At 53.5% G+C, this 22,401-nt stretch overlaps 1 protein-coding gene across 1 annotated transcript in view; it reads left to right on the top strand.

Moving 5' to 3' along the window:
- The window catches only part of Ephb2 (EPH receptor B2), a 123,593-nt gene that overhangs the window by 10,430 nt on the left and 90,762 nt on the right, over positions 1-22,401 (top strand). The gene's annotated exons all lie outside the window — the stretch shown is intronic.

Genomic DNA, 22,401 nt, shown 5'->3' with positions numbered 1-22,401 from the left:
TTGATTATCTAGTTGTTTGGTTTTGAGACAAAGTCTCAGATTGGCCTCAAATTTGTTGGGTAGTTAGTTGAGGGTGACCTTGAACCCCTGATCCTCTTGTTTCCATCTCCAGAATGCTGGGATTACAGGCTTTTGCCACCACACCTAGCCCTCACGGATCTTTTTAAAGAGAAAAGAACTCAAACTAATCAGAGTGTTCCACGGTGGTAAGAGTAGAACCCAGGGCCCTCAGCCTCTGAGAGCGCTCTACCCCTGGCCACACCCCAGCCCATGGGTTTGTTGACGTCACATTCCTGTCCCTTTCCAGACACATTACATGCAGGTGGAGTTCTGAGGTACCAGTGAGCAGTTACAAGTGTACTAACACCCCATAAGGGGCCTGTGGGGGGCTGGCTGCATGCATACCTTGGACTTGAGCTGGGTGAACTTTCCCAAGCCCTGTTGCCTGGATTTGTTTAGGAGCTGCGACCGGCATGGAGCTAGAAAGTCCCTGGGCATGGACTCTTCTTAGAGCTTTGGATACTCACTGCAGGTGACCTGGTGGAGCGCTTGGCCCTGGCCCCTCCTGGCATTGCTACTCTGCCTGCCTGTGGGCATGCTCACCAGCAGGGCTCTTAGGATGGGGCTTTGTTTTCTGTGTTACTCCCAGAATCCGCTGCTTCTCTAGCAAAGGGAGGGAAGAGGTGGGGCGAGGAGCAGGGTTCCTCTCTGGGCCCTTGGGATGGTTTCCTTCCAAATCTGCTCTCAACCCCAGCCCTTCCCTTAGAGACTGACCAGTGGCCCAAATGTGTCTGGAGAGAGTCTGGAGGTGGGGCCTGGTCAGTCTAGGGGTGCGTAGGAGGGAGGCAGTAGCCCCAAGCACTAGTTGGCTGGGGAAATGGGGTGGGGTTGGAATGCTAGTGGGAGAGGAGACACCCTGCTGGGGGAAGGAGGGTAGGGTCATGGGTGACCCCTGTAGACCTCCAGGCTCAGTGCAAACCAGGACCACACAGCCCAGCCTTTAGGGAGTGGGGAGGGCCTGGACAGATGAGCCGAGGTAGGGATCCTGGCCAGTGCTCGAAAGCTGTTCAGGCCCTCACTCACTCTTAGAGACTGCACAAGTTCCTCCACTTCCCTTTCCGGTTCACCCTCTGGTCCACCAGTTCATCCACCATCCTACACTCCCTGAACACCAGCTTCTTTTTGTATGTTATATGTGCGTGTGTGCATGCGTGCGTGCGTCCCTATGTCCGTGTCTGTCCTGGTACTCAAGCACACTTGTGCAAATGTGGAGACCAGAGACCAATGATGTCTTCACCTGTTCTCTACCTTAGTTTCTGAGCCAGTGTCTCTCCGTGATCGGCTAGACTGTCTGGACAGCAAGCCCCAAGGATCTTCATGTCTTCGCCTCCCCAGCACTGAGAGTATGAGCACTTGCCACCACCTTGCCTGGCTTTTTACATGGGTTCTGGGTGTCCTGACTTAGGTCCTCATGCTTGGACCGTGTCCCTGTCCCCCAGACTCCCTTTTATAACTGAGATCTATACCATCTCCCTGGCTGTGGATCCTCCACCCTTAATAACCTATGGAGAGAGCCAGCAGGGTATGAAGGGACAGATCTCAGCGTCCTAACTGGGGTGGGGGGAGGTAGGGGTGTTAAACCTGCCCCACCCCCATTACTCAGGAGTCCCTGGTCTGGGGGATGGGAAGGGTTGGAAAAGTGAGTGATGAGGGTTGGGACTAAAGAGCTCAGGATTAGGATGTGGGACTTGTGAAGAGGAGGAGCAGCCAGAAGCCCCACCCCGACTCCCACCCCGGTGGAGGAGGCCATGTGGGCTATGCAGGACTCTTGCTTTCTATCCAGAGAGTGGTGGGTGGAATTGATCCCAGGGGTGGGGGGAAGCACTCCAGGTGGCCAAGAGACCTCAGAGAAGGTGCCCCCCCCCCCAACCTCCATTAGCCTATAGCCAGAGAAGCTACTTATGCCCTTCATCCAGCAGTACCACTTGCCCAGTGTCTCTCTCCTGTACGGACCCCTTCCTAAACTTCCCATCGGATTCGGAAGCAGAGACAAGGCCACCATGGGACCCCATGTAGGCGACAGTCTCAGAGCTATGATCTCATGACCTCCCACGTCTCATTTCTTCCGCACCAGTGGTGTCTCTCACGGATCACTCACCCCACCCCCACCTCCCTGTGGGTTGCATCCATTTTAAAGAAGAAAGAATCCGAGGTTCAGAGAAGTTTTTGCAGCTGTCCAAGATGACATTGCTATGAGGGGTTTTCCTTGGCTCAGGTTAGCCGTCCCTAGAGCCATGTTCTGTCATCCTTTCGACCTTATGCTGGCTTCCTCTGACCCAGACAGTACCGGGGTGACAGGTTTGGGCCAGGCTGCCTCCACCACACTCCAACAGGCTCATAAACTGCTGGAGACATTCCCTTCCCTCCGGCCCACTGCCTTTTCATCTGGCCGGGCCCGGGATCTGGCGAGAGAGGCCCCGTTTATTGAGGAAGTTTATGCATTTAACAGTTTAAGCCTTCCTAAGCCTGTGGTACAACAGGATTTGGGAGCCGTTAACAATGCTGTGTGGTTAAGAGATTTTCATTGCTCTGTAGCAGCTGGCTCCGGGCCCACTGGCCTGCGCTGGCCTCTGCCCCACCCTGTTGGGGTGTCCCTTCCCTGGGGCCTTTGTCTTTAAGTCCTAGCCCTACTGTTTCCCCCCCATCCTCCCACCCCGCGCCTCCAGGTATGAACTTTAAACCTTATAGAAGGAACTGATGCCCAGAGAGGGAACAGGAGTTGCCCAAGGCTACACAGCCCATAAGAGACTTGAACTGGACTGACAAGAAGGGTCAGTGGGTAAAGGTGCTTGTCATTAAGGCTGAGGACCTGAGTTTGATCCCCGGACCCACATGACGGAAAGAGAGAACAGACTCCCACAAGTTGTCCTCTGACCTCCACACATGTGTGTCATGGCCTGTGAACTGGAGTGCATACCTACGTACAATAAGTTATTAAGTAAATAAAAAATGTAATTTTTAAAAAGAGAGACCTGAACTAAGGTTTGTGGGAGTCCCTTTCCTCACCCCAAATCCACCTGGGAATGAGGGACTGTATACTATACTGTTAATTCCTTGTTCAGCAGATTCACAAAAGTGCCCAGACACCAACTCGATCTGTTCAAGCCACACGGAAGTGTGGCTCACCGAGCTCACTCACTTCCAGGTACAGAGCCTGCTGCGTCCCTGGTAATAATTCCTCGCTGTGCGTGCCCTGCCTGGTGGTTTCTCTCCACCATGGTCACACGTTTCCCATGTGTGCGGTGTTTATTTACTGACACCCGCCCGCCTGGCTGCAGCAGAGCCCGGGGGCTCTCTGAGTCATCTAGCCTTACCCTGTGAGATACTTTGATCTTAATGATGCCCACGTGGTTGCCTTTGCCATTTTAGAGACAGGAAAACCAAAGCCAAATTGCTGGACACTTTGTGAGGTCAGAGCTGGGACTCAAGCGCAGCGGGTAGCCTCCCTGGCCCGGGTGTTCCGAGCATTCTGTCATCTCTGTAGTGTCCGGCATGGAGTGCCCCACTCCACTGTGCTCCCTCTCATGGTGGGCGGGGGGTGGCGGGGGGATCCCAGAGTTCCCCAAGGGCCTAAAAAAGCTTTGGACTATGGCTGGGTGGGAAGAGGGCTGTCCCCAGCTGGGTGGGGCTTCTCATGCCCAGAGTCCATATGGCTATGTAGAGGTCTGAGGGTAACGTTAGCAGTCTATAGATAATCCCCCAGACAACTGAACTGGCCTGTGACTGGGGGGTCCCCTTGAAGGGTGGGCTGGCCTGGAGACACCTAGCCTCTAGCAGCCCTGGGCCATGCTGCTCAACCAAGCTCCCTTCCATTATGGCTGTTGGTGTGTGTGTGTGTGTGTGTGTGTGTGTGTGTGTGTGTGTGTGAATTTTCTGGCCACAGAAGCATGTCTGTCCATCCCACCCGCAGGCCGAGGAGAGCCACCCCCATTTCACTCACATCTAACACCACATGAGCACTCCAGTCTCTTGGTCTCTTGTCCCGCTGTCCTGGACCGGGGGACCGGAGGACCGGGGGACCCGGGGACTGAGGCAGGTATTCTGCTCACTAGTTGTGTAGCTGGTAAGCACTGAGGCCCAAGGAAATACACTGCTTGAGAAGGCAGGCACCATGAAGCAGGCCTGTGACTCCAGCACTTGGAAGACTGAGGCAGGATTGTAAGTTCTAACCCATCTTGGATTACACAGCCAGACTGTGGGGCCCAGACCCTCCATCCTGTGGTCCTCCCACGTCTGTGTCTCTCATGGACTCTACCAGTGAGTTGCAGATTGAAGGCCCTGGAGGAAGTTAACACTTGTCGGTCTGGTGTTCACTGTGTATCCAGCCCTCGGCCTCTTCTCCCTGGGGCCCTACAGCCCGTTCTGTCTAGCTCCTTGTCTTTCATAAGGTCCAGCCTGTCCCACCACCCCACCTGCCCCCACCTCACCCCTCAATCCATGCACTTCAGCCAGAGGGCTCCCCAGAACACCGTCTGCTCAGAGTTCCCTAGGCTCCTCATCTAGAAAGGAGGCCAGGCCAGTGGCCCAGGAAGTCCTGAATGCTTTGTCCCTATCTCCTTCAGTGTTTTCCTCTGCCACCCTGGCCTCCTTGTTCTTCTACATGGACTGTTCTTTACTTGGATAGCCATTCTGTGTATTTTCTTCTTTGTATGTGTATACTTGTTCATGTGTGAGTACACATGTATGTGCATGTTGAAGTCAGAGGTCAACATCAGGGGTCTTCCCCAATTATTCTCCACTTTATTTTTTTCATAGTTATAGGGGTGTGTGTGTGTGTGTGTGTGTGTGTGTGTGTGTGTGATAGGTCACTTGTCTGGAGGTCAGAGGACAACTTTTGGGACTCAGTTCTTTTTGTACCACATGGGTCCCAGGGTTCAAACTCAGGCCGTCAGACTTAGCAGCAAGTGGCTTTACCTCTGAGTCATGTCACTTGATTTTTTGAGACAGAGTCTCTCACCGAACCCAGAGCTCACCCATTTGGCATGACTGGCAGGTCAGCTGGTCCCAGGGACCCGCCCATCCCTGTCCCCCAGCACTGGATTGGATATGTGCACCACCCTCCGCTTTTCCTTTGTTTCCATACAGGTAGAAGATCCAAACTCAGCTCTTCAAAGCAAGTACTTTGCTGGCAGCCCTTGTGTGTTTGCTAGAATGTTCCTGTCTTCCCCCAGGGGAGTATAGCTTCCACCTGGGTAGACACTCTGTCCCCTTCAGGGTCCGTGGTAGTACCTGCCTCATAGGTGTGTGATAAGTACGTGGCAGAGCCCACTGTCCCATCTCAGACGTCTCACTACCGTGATGGAGAGGCTGGAGTGCTTCCAATCCTGGAGCTGACTGGGATCCCTGTCACTGTCTGTGGTTGGACAGATGCTCATAGGTGGGGCTTGTAGTCGGATTTCCCCTGAGAGCTCGGAACTGGGGGCTCCTTCTTGTCCTTCATGCTGACAAATGTGACTTTGGTCCCGGTCTCCTGCTCTGTTCTACCTGGGCAGTGGTCACACACTTCCCTGCATGGTCCTGCCTGGAGACTGATGAAGGGCCCAGGGGCCTGATGAAGGGCCCAGGGGCCTGAGCAATGGCTGTATGTCCTGGGTCTGTGCACACACAGAGCTGGGGACAAGGAGAGCTCCCTGTTCCACCACTTGCCAGTCCTGGAACTCAATCAGGCAGCTCCTTTTCCTGAGCCTCAGTTTCCCTATTATAGAGCAGAAGCAGTAACTCCAGCTTCCCAAGGTTTGAGGGAGGTGCAAAGTGTTCAAGGAGCGAGGAGGATGGTGTGTGTGTGTGTGTGTGTGTGTGTGTGTGTGTGTGTGTGTGTATGTGTCTGTGTGTGTGTGCCTGTGTGTGTGCCTGTGTGTGTATGTGTATTTCTGTGTCTGTCTGTCTATCTGTATGTGTGTGCCTGTATATGTGTGTATATATATATATATATATATATATATATATATATATATATATATATGTCTGTCTATCTATCTGTGTGTGCCTGTGTGTATCTGTCTTATCTGTGTGTGTGCCTGTGTGTATATGTGTTTGTATGTGTGTATGTGTGTTTCTGTGTGTGTGTGTCTGTCTGTCTGTCTATGTGCCTGTGTGTGTATATCTGTCTATCTGTGTGTGTGTGTGTGTGTGTGTGTGTGTGTGTGTGTGTGTGTGTCTGTGTGCACCATGGCTAGCTGCACAAGTCTGCTGACCTAAGTTACTACCCGGAACCCACACAAACCGCTGCATGTAGCAGAGCATAACCTTCAGCATGCCGCTGAGGAGTAAGAGAGACCCTGCCCCAACAAGGAGGAAAGGGAGAACCAACTGACCACTGAAAATTGTCCTCCGACTTCCACACACGCACTCTAGCACATACATGCCCCCCGCCCCCACCCCCACCTCATAAATAGTAATTTTAAGAAGTGTTTGGTGAGCTCAAAAGACGGAGAAGGATGGTGGTCTTACTCCAGGAGGGCTGTGCAGGTGGACCCTGGTCAAGCTGCTGGAGAGCAGGGTGGTGTGCACGTGTCAGGGAGACACATGGTGATGGTGGCCCTGCGGTTGCAATCAAGCCTGGTATGTAGCAGGTACCAAATGTGTACCTGTGGCATGGCCTTGTGTTCTCCTGTCAGGATGCTCTTAGTGGGTGCCCCAAGAGCAGCTCGGAGTCAGGGCACCTAGGTGCAAATCTGGGTCCTACACCTCTTCATCTGGGACCCTGGCAAAGCACTTTTCCCCCAGCTTATCCCTGGAACTCAGTGTCTCTACCCATAAAATGACTCTTGAATACAAACAGCTCCTGATTCTGCCTGGTCCTGGTCCCCACAGTCCTCAAGAGACCATCAAGGAAGCCGTGAACATCTGAGGACAAAGGTTCCACCTCACCCTCCACACTCAGATACCTGGCTATCGGGCAGTGGGAAGGTCTGGCAAGGCAGGCAAACCCTGGAGCTAACATTTACCATCCTCGCAGGCAAAGGGAGCCTGTCTACACTGTGAGGTGACATCTTAATAACTTCCACACTTCAGTCCTTACCGTCCTCTTTTGCAAATGAGGAGATAGGTTCAGAGAAAGCAAAGGACTTGCTCCAGACTACACATCCAGCAGAGGGCTGTTACTTAAACTCTGGATGTTGGATGGAAACATGGGGTGTGGCCTGGGTGGGGCCCTAGTGACTGTGCAGAGCTTTTTTGGTCCCTGTAACCCAGCCTGCTGGTCCCAGGGCCTGCTGTCAGCCTTTGAAAAGAGATTCTACCCTGCAGGTTTGCAGACCTCAGCTGGTACCCAACAGAGTCGTGCTGACTCCTTGGGGGAAGACCAGACTCCTGATCTTTCTAAAACCAGCCCTGTGTGATGGGCAAACTCTAAAGACCTAGGACTGCTCGCTGGCATTTTTGTACTGCCTGGGCAGGCGGGAGAGCTCTGGGAACCCCTGAAGCCCCACAGCCGTCTCCCTGGCAACCCCAGCCCTTATCCGCCCTCCCCCACATGCTGCTGTCAAAAGTGTCTGTCTAGGGGAGTTCCCCAGAGACCCAGGTCAGCACAGAGGAGCCCCTTATGCATACGTATGTGCTGGGCCTGCTGGGAGCATGTTTGTGTACCCATATGTACATGTGGTCCACCACCCCAGCACCTGCAAATACATAGCGTCCCTGGATCCATGAGTGTGCCTGTACATCTCATAATAGGCTGCACACATGCCCTTGCCTGTGTGGGTGACTCTGGAGCTCACTGTGAGCTATAGCAACCCTTGCATATCTATGTGCAGGAAGGAGCACACTCATGATTGCTGAATTAGCCATCATGTGCATGGATTGGAACATGTGTTCTGTACCCTATAGGCATGTGTGTCCATCCTTGATGGAGAGCCGCTAGTGCCTTGTGTGTGTGCTGCTACTGTGTATACACAGGCACTGGGAGGTGTGTGTCTACACAGATGCACACCCTCCCACAGATCTTTACTTATCCCTAGACCTGTGTATATATCATATCAAGTCAGACATAATATATGTGCCCTTGAAAATGAGTGTTTGTGAGTATGTGTGCGCATACTGAATGGGGTGTATGGGCGCATGCACGTATGTGTAAGAGAGACACTTTCGGGGACCAGTATGTCAGGGCCATCGATTTTCTGTCTCTTAGAAATTCCCTTTGAGTTCTGCCTCTTGTCTCTTTCATGAGCCAGAGTCAGTGCAGCCAATGTTCTTAAAGCAAACAAGGCCTGCTTTGCAGCGAGGCTGGTCCCAGGCTGCCCACAGCCCCTGTCTTCTCTCTCTCTCGCTCTCTCTCTCTCTCTCTGTGTGTGTGTGTGCATGTACACATAGAACTTGCTTATGTACAGGAGAGCACACAGGCTCCAGTACACACTCAGACCTTTTCTAGTATATATTCCTGTCCATTTCCTTATACTTAACTGACCCTCCGGATCCCTATGAGCCAAAAATGCACAGGATGGCATTGTCGGCTCTACTCAGTCTGGGGATGGTTCACCTTGGTCGAATGAATCCTTTTGCTTTCTGTAGAAAGAGGCTAGCCTCTGCTCTATACAGGCATAGGAATGTTGCAAAGGGTAGGGATGGATGAATTGCCCCTGCTGAGGGCCCTCTGCCCCATGCCATCAGCCAGTAGCAACTGGTAGTATCCTGTTCCACCAGAGGAAACTGAGGCCCTGGGAGACCTGCCGCATCTTCCAGGGAGTCAGTGGTAAGCCAGGATCCAGTGTGACTGCCTCATGAGCTTCCCTAAATCCACATTCCAAAATTGCCCCCTACAGCAGGCCCTGAATGCCACTCAGACCCCACCCTGGTGACCAAGCCCAAGACCCAAGCAAGTGATGAGAGGTGCAGCGTTCCTTCTCCTTTCCCTTCCAGATGGGCAGCCCCTCTCGGGGTCCCCTCCGCCCCTGCGGGCTGCCGTCTTTGTGGCCCGGGAAGAATGCCTCTCTTTATATCCGGACGCCCCTTCCCTTTGATTCTCCTCTCCATAGCGTTTCTGCTGACCTCTGCGTGTTGCGAATCCAATTAGAGGCGCGGAAGGCGAGAGTGACAGCCTCGCAGAATCCCGCCTCGGCCCCTGCGAGCACGCTCGGCCGAGCCGCGGGCGGCTGGGGCCTGCTTGTCATGCTGCGCCCAGCGCGGGGCTTTGTGGGGATTAGCTGCCGGGGGTGGGGCGCTCCGCAGATGAGACCAGAAGTGACGCTGGTGAATGTCACGTCCCGATGGAAAATGGGGAGGGGGCCCTGCGGGGGCTGGGGAGAGGCAGCTGAGTCCATCTTGGGGAAGGGGAAGGAAGGAGTTGGAGACAGGCTAGCTTTGGAGGGGAATGAGCCACCCCCACCTATAGGGGGCACTTCGGGAAGCCTGCTGAAGTTAGGGTTATTTGGTTCCCGATTTGAAGCTTGGGTAGTGGAGCTGGTGAGCATGCTCAGGGTTTGCTCACTGTGTGGCCTCGAACCAGCATTCCTGCTCAAGAGGGCAGGATATGTCTTGAATTTTCATTTGCAAAGCACTTTACATATATTGAGGAAGGGCATAATGGGAGGGGTTGCCACTGATAGACTTCTTGACGCTTCTGCTTCCATCAACTCCACCTAGGTGCAGCCCCGCAGCCCAAATCATTCCCTCTCCGTAGTCCCAACCCCTGTACCCCTAGACTCAGCCCCAGTCCTGATGCTGGCTACAGGGATGGATGTGCATGGATGTGATCCTCAAGGCAAGCAGCACCAGACAGCGTTTGGCCAGATGCTCAGCCCAAAGCCCAGCAAACACCCTACAGTGTGCCAGGCCCTGTACTGATCCAACTTGGCCTCTACCTCCAGAGGCTCATGGTGGGAGAGACAAGGAGATCCCAGTGAAGGAAGGGAGCGTGAAGACAAAGGGGACCTATAGGAGTGTTTAGGAGGTAGAGATGGAACCACATCCAGCATGGACAGGCCACAGGTCTTCTTGGAGGGAAGGGTGTCTGAGCTGAGACCTGGTTGGTGGACAAGCAGAAATAGCCTGGGTATTCAAGGCTTAGGAGACAGGGCAGGTGTGGGGCATCTATGGGTGGGTGCGTGCCCCACTATGTTCATTCCACAGCTGCCAAGCCTGGGCAGGGCTCACCCAGCCTGTCACCCCAGCAGGCTGCACAGCTGTGGCCACCCACAGGGCCTGGCTGAGTTGGCAGCCTTTGAACATTCAGGGTCTTCCTAGAGGAGTCAGAGTCACCAAGGGGTGGGACAGTGGGTAGGAAGCCAGTGTGGTTGGAGAAGCGGCCCTGTTCTAGCGTGCTGCCTGGCCTTCAACAAGCCCAGGGTGTTGGGATTACACCCCCTCTTACAGGTGAGCCAACGCCAGGACCAGATCCTGGAGCATGGCACTTGATAGAATCACATCCGTGCTGAGAACAGGACCTTCCCGTGTACAGGGTCTGCTGGAGATTGCTACTGCAGCCCTACAAATGGAAGGTGTTCTGTGGGTAGAGAATGGACAGATGGGTGGGTGAGTGGATGGAATCCACCCATTTCCCCCTTTCCCCACCTCAAACTATTGACACCATTCCCATCCTGTGAGCACAAGATATATTCAATATAAGTCAAACCTGCAGCTCAGTTCTTAGGGCTATGGACAGGCAGAGTATGTGGCCTTGAGAGAGAAGGGACACTTTGCCCTGGTGCCCACACCTGCCTGGGCCCGAGCACACACTCCACTCATACTCTGGAACACTGACAGCACCCAGCCCCACGTATTCACCCTTGGCCTCATTCCCAGCTGGCTCCTAAGACTGGCTTCTCCTCCTGTCCCCTCCAGCTCTCCATCTTCCTACATACCCTACCCCACCATGGACAGCATGAAGGATCTTCCCAGGCCAGGCTTCTCAAGGCTTCCTAGTCCTCTACAGGGAGCCTTTATGTACACACCCTTTCCACTCTTTCTGAACTCCACTCTCCCTCCCTCCTCTCATGCCCTCCCCCCCATCTATTTTCCCTTCTCTTTTGGGGTCTCCCCTAAGGGGCTCCTGGACTGCCTCCCTCTCTCTGCCTCCCCAACATGCTGTCTCTCCTTCATCTACATTCCTCTTCCAGTCTTTACAGCCCCTTCCCCATCTTCCCTGAGACTCGAAGGAGCTGCTTGCCTCCTTGGGCAGAGCAGGACCACGGGAGAGCTATGACTGCAGCATAAAACATCCATCCTCTGGAGCCAAGCTGGGCTTAGGAAGCCACCCAGGCTTCCCTTGGAGAGGGCCATGGTGCACACAGTCTCCTTATCTTCAGATCCGATCCTCGGGACAGCTGGCCCGGCCTGTGCTCTCCTTGCTGCCTGTGTGCTATTGTGTGTTTGCTCAAAGTCCCATGTCCCCTCTGTGCCCTGACCAGGGGCCTCCTGCTCTGTCCCTGCTATCTCATCTGCCGTGGTGGGAGGTTGACCGGAGGGTCCAGTGTGAGGCCCATGGGAGCCGGAGCAGGCCAGGTACCGAAGTCCCCCAGGACATGCGCAGTGTTTAGCAGAGGCTCTGAAGAGAAAGGAAGAAGCTGCCATGGCTCCACTCTCACAGTTACATGCAGAGATGAAGGGGGGGGGGGTTCCAGCCACCCCACCCAGGATCATGCTGGGGAAGCCCTGCTCTCAGCCCTGGGGTTCCCAAGGTCAAAGGGGCAGACCAAGAAGCCAAGAGCCGGACAAATGGGACTCACCCTTTGAGGAGATCTTGCTTTGGACTCCCCTCAATTCCCTGGTTTCCTGTACAGCAGGAGAGTGCACACCCTTGGAGGTGAGGGTGGGTGACGGTGGAAGGGACCGCCAAGTCGACATGTTTTAGGGCAGGCTTTCGACTCTCCCTGAAGTCCCAGGCTGGGGAGATGGCTCAGTCAATAGCATGCTTGCCAGGCTAGCATGATGTCCTAGTTTTCTGTTGCCATGGTAAAACACTCTCACAAAAGTAACTTGGGCTCAAAGGGGTACAGTTTAGCTTGTAATTCAAGGTTATGGCCCATTATAACAGGGAAGTTAAGGCAGTCTGTCACATCCACAGTCTAGCAGAGAGCTGCTGAATGCACGCATGCCTGCGCTCGCTCGCTCGCTCGCTCTGCTTCTCCACTCTTTACCGTCCAGGCCCCCAGGCCCCGGAAATGGTGGTGTCCACATGATTCTTCCCCCTCAATTAATATAATAAAAGTAATCATCTACAAACGTGCACACAGGCCAACCTGATCTAGACAGCCCCTGCCTGAGAGTCTCTTTCCAGTTGATTCTAGGAAGTGTCAAGTTGACAACTGAAGCTAACCATCACTGCATGTGGGGCCGGGCGGTGGTGGCACACGCCTTTAATCCCAGCACTCCAGAGGCAAAGGCAGGTGGATCTCTATGAGTTCGAGGCCAGCCTGGTCTACAGAGTGAGTTTCAGGACAGCTAGGGCTGTTACACAGAGAAACCCTGTCTTGAAAAACCAAAACAAAATAAAAAAAAAAAAAAAAGCTGCATGTGGTGCATGTCTGTAATCCCAGTGCTGGAGGGACGGAGACAGGAAGATCCCTGAGGTTCACCTGGCCGGTGAAATTGAAGTTCAGTAAGAAACCACATCTCAAAAAATAAAATGGATAGTGACAGAGGACGACACCCCCTACACACACACACACACACACACACACACACACACACACACACAAACACACCAGATTCATTAATTCAGGTCTCTAGAACAGGCAGCTTGTCCTGAGCACTGTTTTCCTAGGCAGGTGATTGACACATCCATTGCAATTGACTATTACAGGAGGGACAATAGGAAGTCCTTGTGCTTTATAAGAAAGTCTCTGGATGGGCAGTGGTGGCACACACTTTGAATCCCAGCACTCAGGAGGCAGAGGCAGGTGGATCTCTGTGAGTTCCAAACCAGCCTGGTCTACTGTTACACAGAGAACACTGTCTCAAAAAGATCAGACAGACAGACAGACAGACAGAAAGTCTTTGGCTAGTTATCTGTTAGTGACCTTGCAGGGCTCAGAGTCACATCTTCTCTCAAAGCCAATCAGGCCACTCCAATCCCAGTCCTTTGTTCTGTAACTAAGTTCCAATGTTTTGATTCCTACTTTTACAAGTTTCCTACCTTTTGCTGAGTATGAGGGAAGGGTCCACTCCCAATGCCCTGCAAGCCTGCTAATATCTAAATAGCTTTCTAAGGGAGACCAAAGGGGCTCTTAAGGCCTACCCTCCTCACAGATGCTGGAGGTAATGGGGTCACATGGTCATGGGGACAATGGGTGATATAGATGAGACCTGGTCTAACTTGGAGTCTGCCCCTCTTCTCTCTGCTCTCTCAGAGCAAGAGCCGTGTGTGTGTGTGTGTGTGTGTGTGTGTGTGTGTGTGTGTGTGTGTAAGGGCCCACACTCCTTTGGAACCCACATTGGCTGCCTGGCACCTCAGCCCCACACTGGCCACATGAGGTCTGGCCTGTTGATTCTGAAGAACCCCTGGTGCTCAGGCACCTGTCCCCATTTGTGACAACCTCGTCTCTCCCTGAAGAGATGAACCGAGGGCCTCAGATCCTGAGTGGGTGTGGGGTGCAGTATCTCCCAGCCTTCCACAGCACTCCTCACGGTGGGCCTTCCTGCCCGTCCCTTCCCTGAAGCAGACTGGGGCTTCCCCTCCCACTCCCCAAGAGGCTGGCCCAGATGCTCACCCTCTGCCCCTCCCTCCACCTCTCTCGACCACCCAGACCAGCCAGCTGGAGGGGATCAGACACTGCGAGCAGCCCCTTTCTCCTACGCACCTCAGACCCAGAGGTCGTGGAGCTTGGAGCGTGTTGAAGGGATGCTGAGATTCTGTCTGGTAGGAAGGAGCTGGTGAGCGAGACCAGACAGGTGCATGAGTCTGTGTGTGCGCTCACACGCACGCACGCACCTGTGGGGAGAGAGGCTCACTAGCATGTGCATGCCTGCTGTGGGGGCTGCAGATGCTTCTGAGGCCAAGCCTGGTGTGAGAAGACCGAGAAGACAAAAGACGGAGCGGCTGCCTGGGGTGGGAAGCCAGCCCATTTGTATGCATGGGGAGCAAGAGCCGGCTGGGCAGGGCTGCTCTTATGAGAAGCCTGCTTCCACAGGAATTGCCTGCCAAGCTCCCCCAAACGCAGAGCAGTCCTTTCCTACCTCCCTGTGTGAGGGAGGAAAAACTGAGGCTGGGGAACCCAGCTGGCCTCCTGCAGCAGAGTTCTCCCCATCAACTGAATGCCTCCGGAGACTCCAAACAGATACAGAGTTGAATAAAAGAATCATGGTCAATGGCCATGGATGCCGAGTGGACACCATGGGATCAATCAGACCCTCCTATAACCTATGAATGATGTGCTGTTTTGATCACCCTCCTTTCATGGGTGGACAAGCAGAAGCACAGAGAGAGGAAGTCACCGGCTGAAGGTTGCACAGTCAGTAAGCTGCAAAGCCGGGATTTGAACCCACGCCAGGAGTGTTTGCTCACATTTTGTGCTGTCAGGAGGTACACACAGGATGCTCTGCAGCGACAGGAAGAACAATAGTGATGCCAGGCTAATGTGTACAGGGTGAGTTCTACCTACCAGAGTCTACGTCTGCTGAACCTCTCAGACATGGGTACTGTCGCAGCTGTGTCCCGGTAGACCCAGGAGCACTAACCGCAATTACATCACAAGCACTCCGCTGTGCTAACTGTGTGAGTGGGTGTGTAAGGGAGTGAGGCCGAGCTGGATCCTTGGCACGGTCCCTTGGTGCATATTCTGCGTCACCCCCCACCCCCACCCCCGCCCAGCAGGCAGGTGTTGGCCGAGCCCTCCACGGGGCCAGGCCCCACAGGGACAAAGCCGAGGGCGCCCAGATCCAGTGCTGGCTGAAGCTGCTCACAGGCTGGAAATCTCTTTTGTCAAAGCCCGCGCCGCCTCCAACCTCCTTTAATTAAAGACAATTACTGCTTTCAGCCCCTCTGCACAGCTCAGCTCCCCTGTTTGCAAACACACAGCTGCCAGGCCTTTGTGGGCCCCCCTCGCTACCCCCAGCCCGGCTTCCCCAGAGACACACAGGGGTGCCTTTATTGCAGTCGTGTTCCTCAGAGGGGCCTCTGAGAAGGCAGGGGTGGGAACGCTTTCCGCCATTGGGGAAGGGGTGTGGGACGGTGGCCCCGCTTGTCGGAGAGCAGCAACCTGCAAAGCCAGGTCCATCCAGGGCACCTTCAAGGGACGTCACCTTCCTGTCTCTGCACCCTGCTTGCTAAAGTTGGGACTGCCCCTGTGTCTTCTCCTAGGACCCCGTGTCCTAGCGGGCCAACGAGAAACATGAGTGCCCTGGATGCCGCTTCAGGAAGGGATGAAATGGAAGACATGGATTTTTTTCTTTTCTTTTGAGAGGTCTCGTTGTAGCTCAGGCTGGCCTCAATTTGAGACAGGGTTCTGTGTATTCCAGGCTGGCCTCAAATTCGGTGACCATAAACCTCTAATTCTCCTGCCTCTGCATCCCGAAGGCTGGTTCCAGGCGTGAACCCCCCACTCCTGGTTTTATGTGATGCTTGGGATTGAACCCAGGGCTTCCTTCCTGCTGGGCAAGCGCTAGAGCAACTGAGCCACACCCAGCCCCTCCTTTCATGAGGGGGCGGTGGGGGGGGGGGAGAAGGAAGCATAGGCATTAAATTAGTAATTCCCCAGGGACTTACATCAGAGTCTTGCCTCTGCGGCTCCAAAGGCAGGCTGCCCACTGCTGGGCTAGCGTCCTACCCTCCGCTGCTGTGGGACCTAGTGATCCCCAGAGCTGGAGACACTGAGGCTAGTGTTCAAACAGCCTTACACGAGCTTCTGGGAGATGTGGGAAGCTTAGAGCTTAGGACCCAGGCCTGGGATCCGTCTGCCTTTCGTCAGCTTTGGGCCCGTTTCCTGCAGCCTGGACTGTTTTCCGTGGTGCCTCTGCAGGGCCTTCCACGTCCCCTGGCACCCCCAGCATCACTTCCTGTGACCCCCTGACCCCAGCCTGGTCCACCTCACTCCATCTCCCGGGATGAGTTGCAGAAGCTTCCATGCCTGCATGCGGGACTTGAGGATGGACCCTCGGCAGTTTCCGGACACCAGCTGGCCTGGAGTGTTTGCAACTCTGAGAGAGATAGTTATGAGGGGCTTAAGCTGAGGTGCAGGGTGTGTAAGATCAGAGCAGCCCCTCCGAAGATGGTTTTTCCCCCGAAAGAGATGGGTCTCCAGGGCACCATAGTCTTCATTTGCTCTTGTTAGAATATGCTGTGTTAATTTACATAACATAGTATACGATAGGCATTTGTTCCTTTATTATGTACCAGGCAGAGGGTTCAGTCATCTCTCCGCAAAGTATGTGTAGTTATTCCCATTTTACAAATGAGGAAACTGACTCTCAACAACATAGATCTGTCCCACCCGACACAGAGAAACAAGATTTGAACTCAGGTCCCCCCGATTCCAAGCATCTACTTCTCAGGTCCCCCCGATTCCAAGCATCTACTTCTTGCCCTAGAAGTGGCCCCTTCCTGGTCTTAGAACAGGTCAGGCACTATGTTGGGCACAGTGCCCAGTTTTGTCAGTAGCCAGAGGGGACCCAGCGTGTGCTGTGAGGCTGCAGCGTACAGGCTCAGAGATGAGAGTGAGACCCTTCCCCTTCCAGACCACTTGTGTTAAGACCCATCCTGCCCCAGTGTGAGTCCGGGACAGGCGAGCTGACTTGAATCGGTTCTGGAAGTCGTATGTGTGTTCACAAAGGAAACAAACCTAGGCTGGGCTTTGAGGACCAAATAGGAGTCTTCTAGGTGAAGATAAGCCAGAGGGCTTTCCAGGGAAGTAATTCAGTGTAAACATGGTGGTGCTGTACATGTGAGGCAGGCAGCCTGTCGGCCCATTGGCCTAGATGTTTTAACAACTTTCCTGGGGTTGGGGGCTAAGATTGGACCAGGCAATCTTATGCTGGGGACCAGGACACTGACCTAGGAAGAGAGGCCTGGGAGATGGGACTATGAACCCATGGCAGCCAGTATGATCCTGTGTCAGGAAAGGGTATCAGTGGACACAGGAAGGGTGCCAGGCCTGTCCTCTGAGCCTGTCTTCAGTTCCTTAAGCGTCCAGGGAGGAGAGGGATGAACTGACTGCTGGGTCACTGGCTTGGTTCCTCCTGCTGCCTCCAAGCTTCAGCTCCCCCCCCCCCAATCTGTCATTCTCAACTCAGAGTCTCACCTGTACTAACTCAGGGTGTGCTCAAGGTTAGTCCCTTCCCTCTGGGCCTCAGTTCCCCAAGTTCAAGAAGGAACATAGCCCCAGGTCACTCACAGGCCCCTGTGCAGCATCCCTGAGAAATGTGCAAGGGAGCCTGCCTGGGCACTTCCCCAATAGCAGGGACAAGGCAGGATGCAGGGTCTTGTGTGTCAAGGGCCAGCCACACTTGACGACACAAAGCTGTCAGCACAGGACGTTCATCTTCCAGCTTTTGCCTCCCCACCTGACCCTCACATAGACTCCTTATTTCTGGCCAGTTACTCTCCCCTGCGATGTCACTTGATCCATTGTCCCCAGCAGGTGGAGAGATGACCGCTCTCAGGGCGGCCTTTCAGACATCCAGACACACCCAGGAAGGTACACATTGGGACAGGAGGCCCTATGGCTCCCCAGTCCCAAGTCCCACCTGGCCCCATGACAGCTTCCAAGTGGCCTCTTATTAAAAGCCCTTCTTCTCTGTCCTTGGAGTGGGGTGAAAAGGGTCTACACCGTGGTCAGAACAGTCAGGTCTTGGCTTGACCACCCATTTACATGCATCATGGCATGCATCCTTTGCCCTCTCCGAGCCTCCATTTCCTCACCTATAAAATGATGGGGTTGGATAAATTAATGTTTCTTAGTTCCAAGTGTGAATGAACATTTGCAGAGGACTTTTCCAGCCTGTGCCTCAGGCCCCAAGTTCAGCTCCAATGTATGTGACCCCTACACTGCTGGATCCTGGTTTTCTGTGTACCTCTCCCTGGTCCTCCTTTGATGCTTTGCCCCTGAGGTCCACAGAGCAAGTCAGCATCCGCCCTGAATCCCCACTGCACTTGGGATATCTGGGTGTACCGTGGAAGCTGGCTTTCCTCCTCACTTGCATTCAGCATACTGTCCCCAAGTACATCTATCCTTTGTGGGTGGTGAGATAAAGAGCCTGCAGGACTGAGCCCTGCCTCATTGTGCAACCCGGGGTATGTGGGCACCCTCTTGGAACCTCCGGATGCTTGGAAAGATAAGCCTCATCTACCCCGTGTATGGGAGGAGCAGGGCATCAAGGGGAGTTGGATCCCATTTGTCAGCTTCTGTCACTCCACAGGTCTTGCCTGACCCAGCAAATGGCCTTCTTACTTATAAGGATGGTGAGGCCGACCCTGCCTGGGGTTCAGAAGCACTAAGTGGCACATGGGCCTCCTGAGGATTTTCCACTAGGCTTCCACTGGTGCCTGTGAAGTCATAGGACACACTTTGACAAATGAACAAAGGAGGGGTGACGTCACAGGCCCTGGGAGTCACAAGGCAGGTGGCACTCAGGTGTCAGAGCCATGTAACCAAGTCAGAGGGACTTTGGATTAAGGGAAGTTGGGAGCCGTGGATAGTGGGAGGCTCATCCACCATAATGAGAGACCAGCCCTGAGAACAGAGATGTGGCATTAAGGCCAGAGGGCCACCCACGTAGAGCCAGCCCCTGGTCCCCGTGTCTTTATTGTAAGCGGTATGTGAGAACGGTCGTGAGGATTCAAAAGACTCAGCAAGCCTGTCTAGTGTCACTCTACCTAATGGATAAATAGACTTAGGTAAATGTCTAAATAGGTTAAAAAATGGTAATAGACGGCTCTGCCAGTGTCCTCCCCAGGCATGGCAGGTGTCCCACAGGTGTAGAGTGGATAACATGATGGGTGGGGGAGGGAAGGAGCAAGCGAGGAAGGGAGGGATAGACAGGAGGAGGAATGAGTGGCTAAAGGCCACGTTCCCTGGGCACAGAGCTCGTGTGTGTGTGTGTGTGTGTGTGTGTGTGTGTGTGTGTGTGCACCCAGCTTCCCCCTGATACCCAGAAGCCCTGCCATTGATGATTTGTAATGCAGTAATTGGACATATTTTATTGCATACTTATGTTACAGCTCAATATTCTTTTTGTTTGTTTGTTTGTTTTTTTGTTTTTCGAGACAGGGTTTCTCTGTGTAGCTTTGCGCCTTTTCCTGGAACTCACTTGGTAGCCCAGGCTGGCCTCGAACTCACAGAGATCCGCCTGGCTCTGCCTTCCGAGTGCTGGGATTAAAGGCGTGCGCCACCACCGCCTGGCACAGCTCAATATTCTTTATACTTTGTTTGCTTGTTTGTTTGTTGAGACAAGGTCTCACTATGTATTCCTTGGTTGTCCTAGAACTCACTATATAGCCAGGCATGACCTTAACTTCTGATCCCCCTGCCTCCACCAGTTACTGCCAGGCTTACTCATGTGTGGCACTACCCTCATTTTTATGGGGTGCTGGAGACTGGACCTCATGCATGCTCAGCAAGAATTCTACCAATCAAGCTGCAGCCCAAGCCTTCCATTATACCTCAGTGTGTGGAGGCCAGATCAACATCAGGTGCCTTCCTCCGTCACTCTCTACCTTATTTCCAGAGACAGGGCCTCTCACTGAACCAGAGCTCACTGAATTGGCTATAGCTACTCCTAGGGATCCTCCAGTCTCGACTTTCCCAATTGAGATTACAGATGCACTGCCATGCATGGAGATATGTAAGTGTGTGTGTGTGTGTGTGTGTGTGTGTGTGTGTGTGTGTGTATTTGCTTATTTATGCACATGAGTGTTTTGCTTGTGTGTATGTATGTGCACCACATGTGTGTCTAGTGCCCATGGAGATGAGAAGAGAGCACTGAATCTCCTGGAACTGGAGTTATTGGAGGGGTGTGAGCCACCACTTGGATGCTGGGAATTGAGCCCTGGTCCTCTGCAAAAACAATAAGCACTTTTAAATGCGGAGCTATCTCTCCACACCTTATGTTCAGAGTTTCATGTGGGTGCTGGGGACCCAAACTTGTGGTTGAGTGGCAAGCACTTTATAAACTGAAACTAAGTCATCTCCCTAGCCTAGCCCCCCAATATACTTTTTTTTTGTTTTTTGTTTTTTGTTTTTGTTTTTGTTTTTTGTTGTTGTTGTTTTTCGAGACAGGGTTTCTCTGTGTAGTTTTGGTGCCTGTCCTGGATCTCGCTCTGTAGACCAGGCTGGCCTCGAACTCACAGAGATCCGTCTGGCTTTGCCTCCTGAGTGCTGGGATTAAAGGTGTGCGCCACCATTGCCCAGCCAGTATACTTCTTTTATTTATTTTTTTTTTTACTTTTTTTTTTTTTTCCAAGACAAGGTTTCTCTGTGTAGCCCTGGCTGACCTGGAACTCATTGTGTAGACTAGGCTGGCCTTGAACTCAGAGATCTGCCTGCCTCTGCCTCTCCAGTGTTGGGATTAAAGGTGTGTGCCACCCCCACCTGGCCTATTTATTTTTTAAACTTATGCATATGTCTGTGTGTCTATGTATGGATATGTATACATAAATGCAGGTTCCCAAAGCCAGAGGAGTTGGATCTCCCTGGGGCTGGCGTTACAGTTGTAAACTGCCTGCCGTAGGTGCTGGGAATTGAACTTGCATCCTTTGGAAGATCAGTATGTGCTCTTGACCACGGCTCTCCAGCCCCCGTTACACTTCCTTCCAGTCCAGTCCCAACCTAGTTCTGCTCTGTTTGCAGACATGACCGCACCCACCATCTTGTCTGATCCTAATAAACCTTAGCATGGGCTCTGCTTCTGTTTCCCAGCTGAGGGAACTTAGGCTCGGGGAGGTTCCGGGACTTCTCAGAGATCACACAGCTCCTAACTGGTGGAACTGGAACTCAAGCTCAGGATTTGTTTGTCTTCACGGGCTCTGCCTGCTGGGATGGGGTGTTTGGGGCCATTTGAAGGTAGATGTAGGGTGAGGGAGGCACTAGGGGTTGGAGTGAGAAGAATGAAGTAAGGGTGAGAACCCTGGAGATGAGAGGATACTAGCGAGAGGGGACAGAGTCCCTGTCCCAAGTGGCCGTCGGGGAAGCACCACCGGGGGCCTGTGCCACAGGAACTGTTGTCTCCACAGGGTGTGAGTAGAGACAGAAGATTGGAAATGGGGGTAGGGGGCAGCTGGGAGGTAGGATAGTGATGAGTATCATGGAACCCTGGATGGGAAAGGTACACCCACAGCTTCCCCACTAGTTTCTAGGCTTTACCGTCCCACCTACCAGGGGGCCACCATCCTGGGTGGCTCCTTTATGAGCCTCAGGTGTCTCTGCTGCCAGTAGAGGCTTCAGGGAGCAAGGCCAGATCTTTCACACCTAAAAGCCTTTGCCCAGGACCCAGCAGGACTTTTTCCCAGTTAGTGTGGACAAGAGCCTGGTGTATGTGTCGGTTCAGCTTCACCAGGGTATAAAAGCAACACGTGCTCACTGGGAACCGTGGTTCAGGTCTAAATCTGGATCTTCTCTGGCCTGGTGGTATGCAGTGTGGTACCAAGCCAGTGGTGACAGTCCCATGGCAGCCCCTGGACCAAGAGGGTCCTCAACAGCAAGGTGTGTGGCTGAGCCAGCGTGCTGGGTAGGTTAGATGCTGTTTCCCACATTCGACTTCTGGTGTTCCCGACTTACAAAGGGCCATTACCCCCTTGCAAACAGAGGGGCATGTCTGTTCTCTGCCATCCCCTGGTCTGGACCTTGATACCCCAAGCCCACTCCCTGGGTCTGTACTTCAGAAGTCAGATGCCTCCATCCATTTCATTGTGTGTACAGTCAGCGCCGCATACATGTCCTCCACGTCTGTGGGCTCAGCTAGCTATAGATGGAACACATTTGAAGGAACACCTACTTCACCCAGCACACTCACTCTGCTAGGTACTGTGAATCATCAAGAGGGTTCAAGGACACAGAAAGACGTGCGAGTTCTGTATAAACACTCACCCTTTACATAGGGGACTGGGGTATCTGGTTCTTAGAGCCCTAAGGGGGTCCTGGAACCACATCATGCAGATACTCAAGGACAGCTGTGTTGTTCACCAAGGTCCTGACAAATGTCACCTCAGCCCATCCCAATGAGGAAAGTGACCCTGGTACCTGTGGTTCAGATTGACAGGAGGGGCAGTGGGTAGGCTGACAGCTCTGTCTGCTCTGGGGGCGCTCTCATAGCTGCTGATGCCTGAGGTGCTGTGGAAGCCAGAGGGAGGGTTTTGGTGCTGCCTGGGAAAGTGGTCCAGTGTTCCCATGCAGGGTATGCTGGGAAGTGGGGTGAATGGAGAGACCTGACATCCAGTACCTACCACCATTCCCCCTTGCAATGCATCCTGGTAGCCTC

The sequence above is a fragment of the Peromyscus eremicus genome, chromosome 2 (genome assembly GCF_949786415.1).
Source record: "Peromyscus eremicus chromosome 2, PerEre_H2_v1, whole genome shotgun sequence".
Classification (NCBI taxonomy): domain Eukaryota; kingdom Metazoa; phylum Chordata; class Mammalia; order Rodentia; family Cricetidae; genus Peromyscus; species Peromyscus eremicus.
This window is presented reverse-complemented; position numbering and strand designations above follow the sequence as displayed.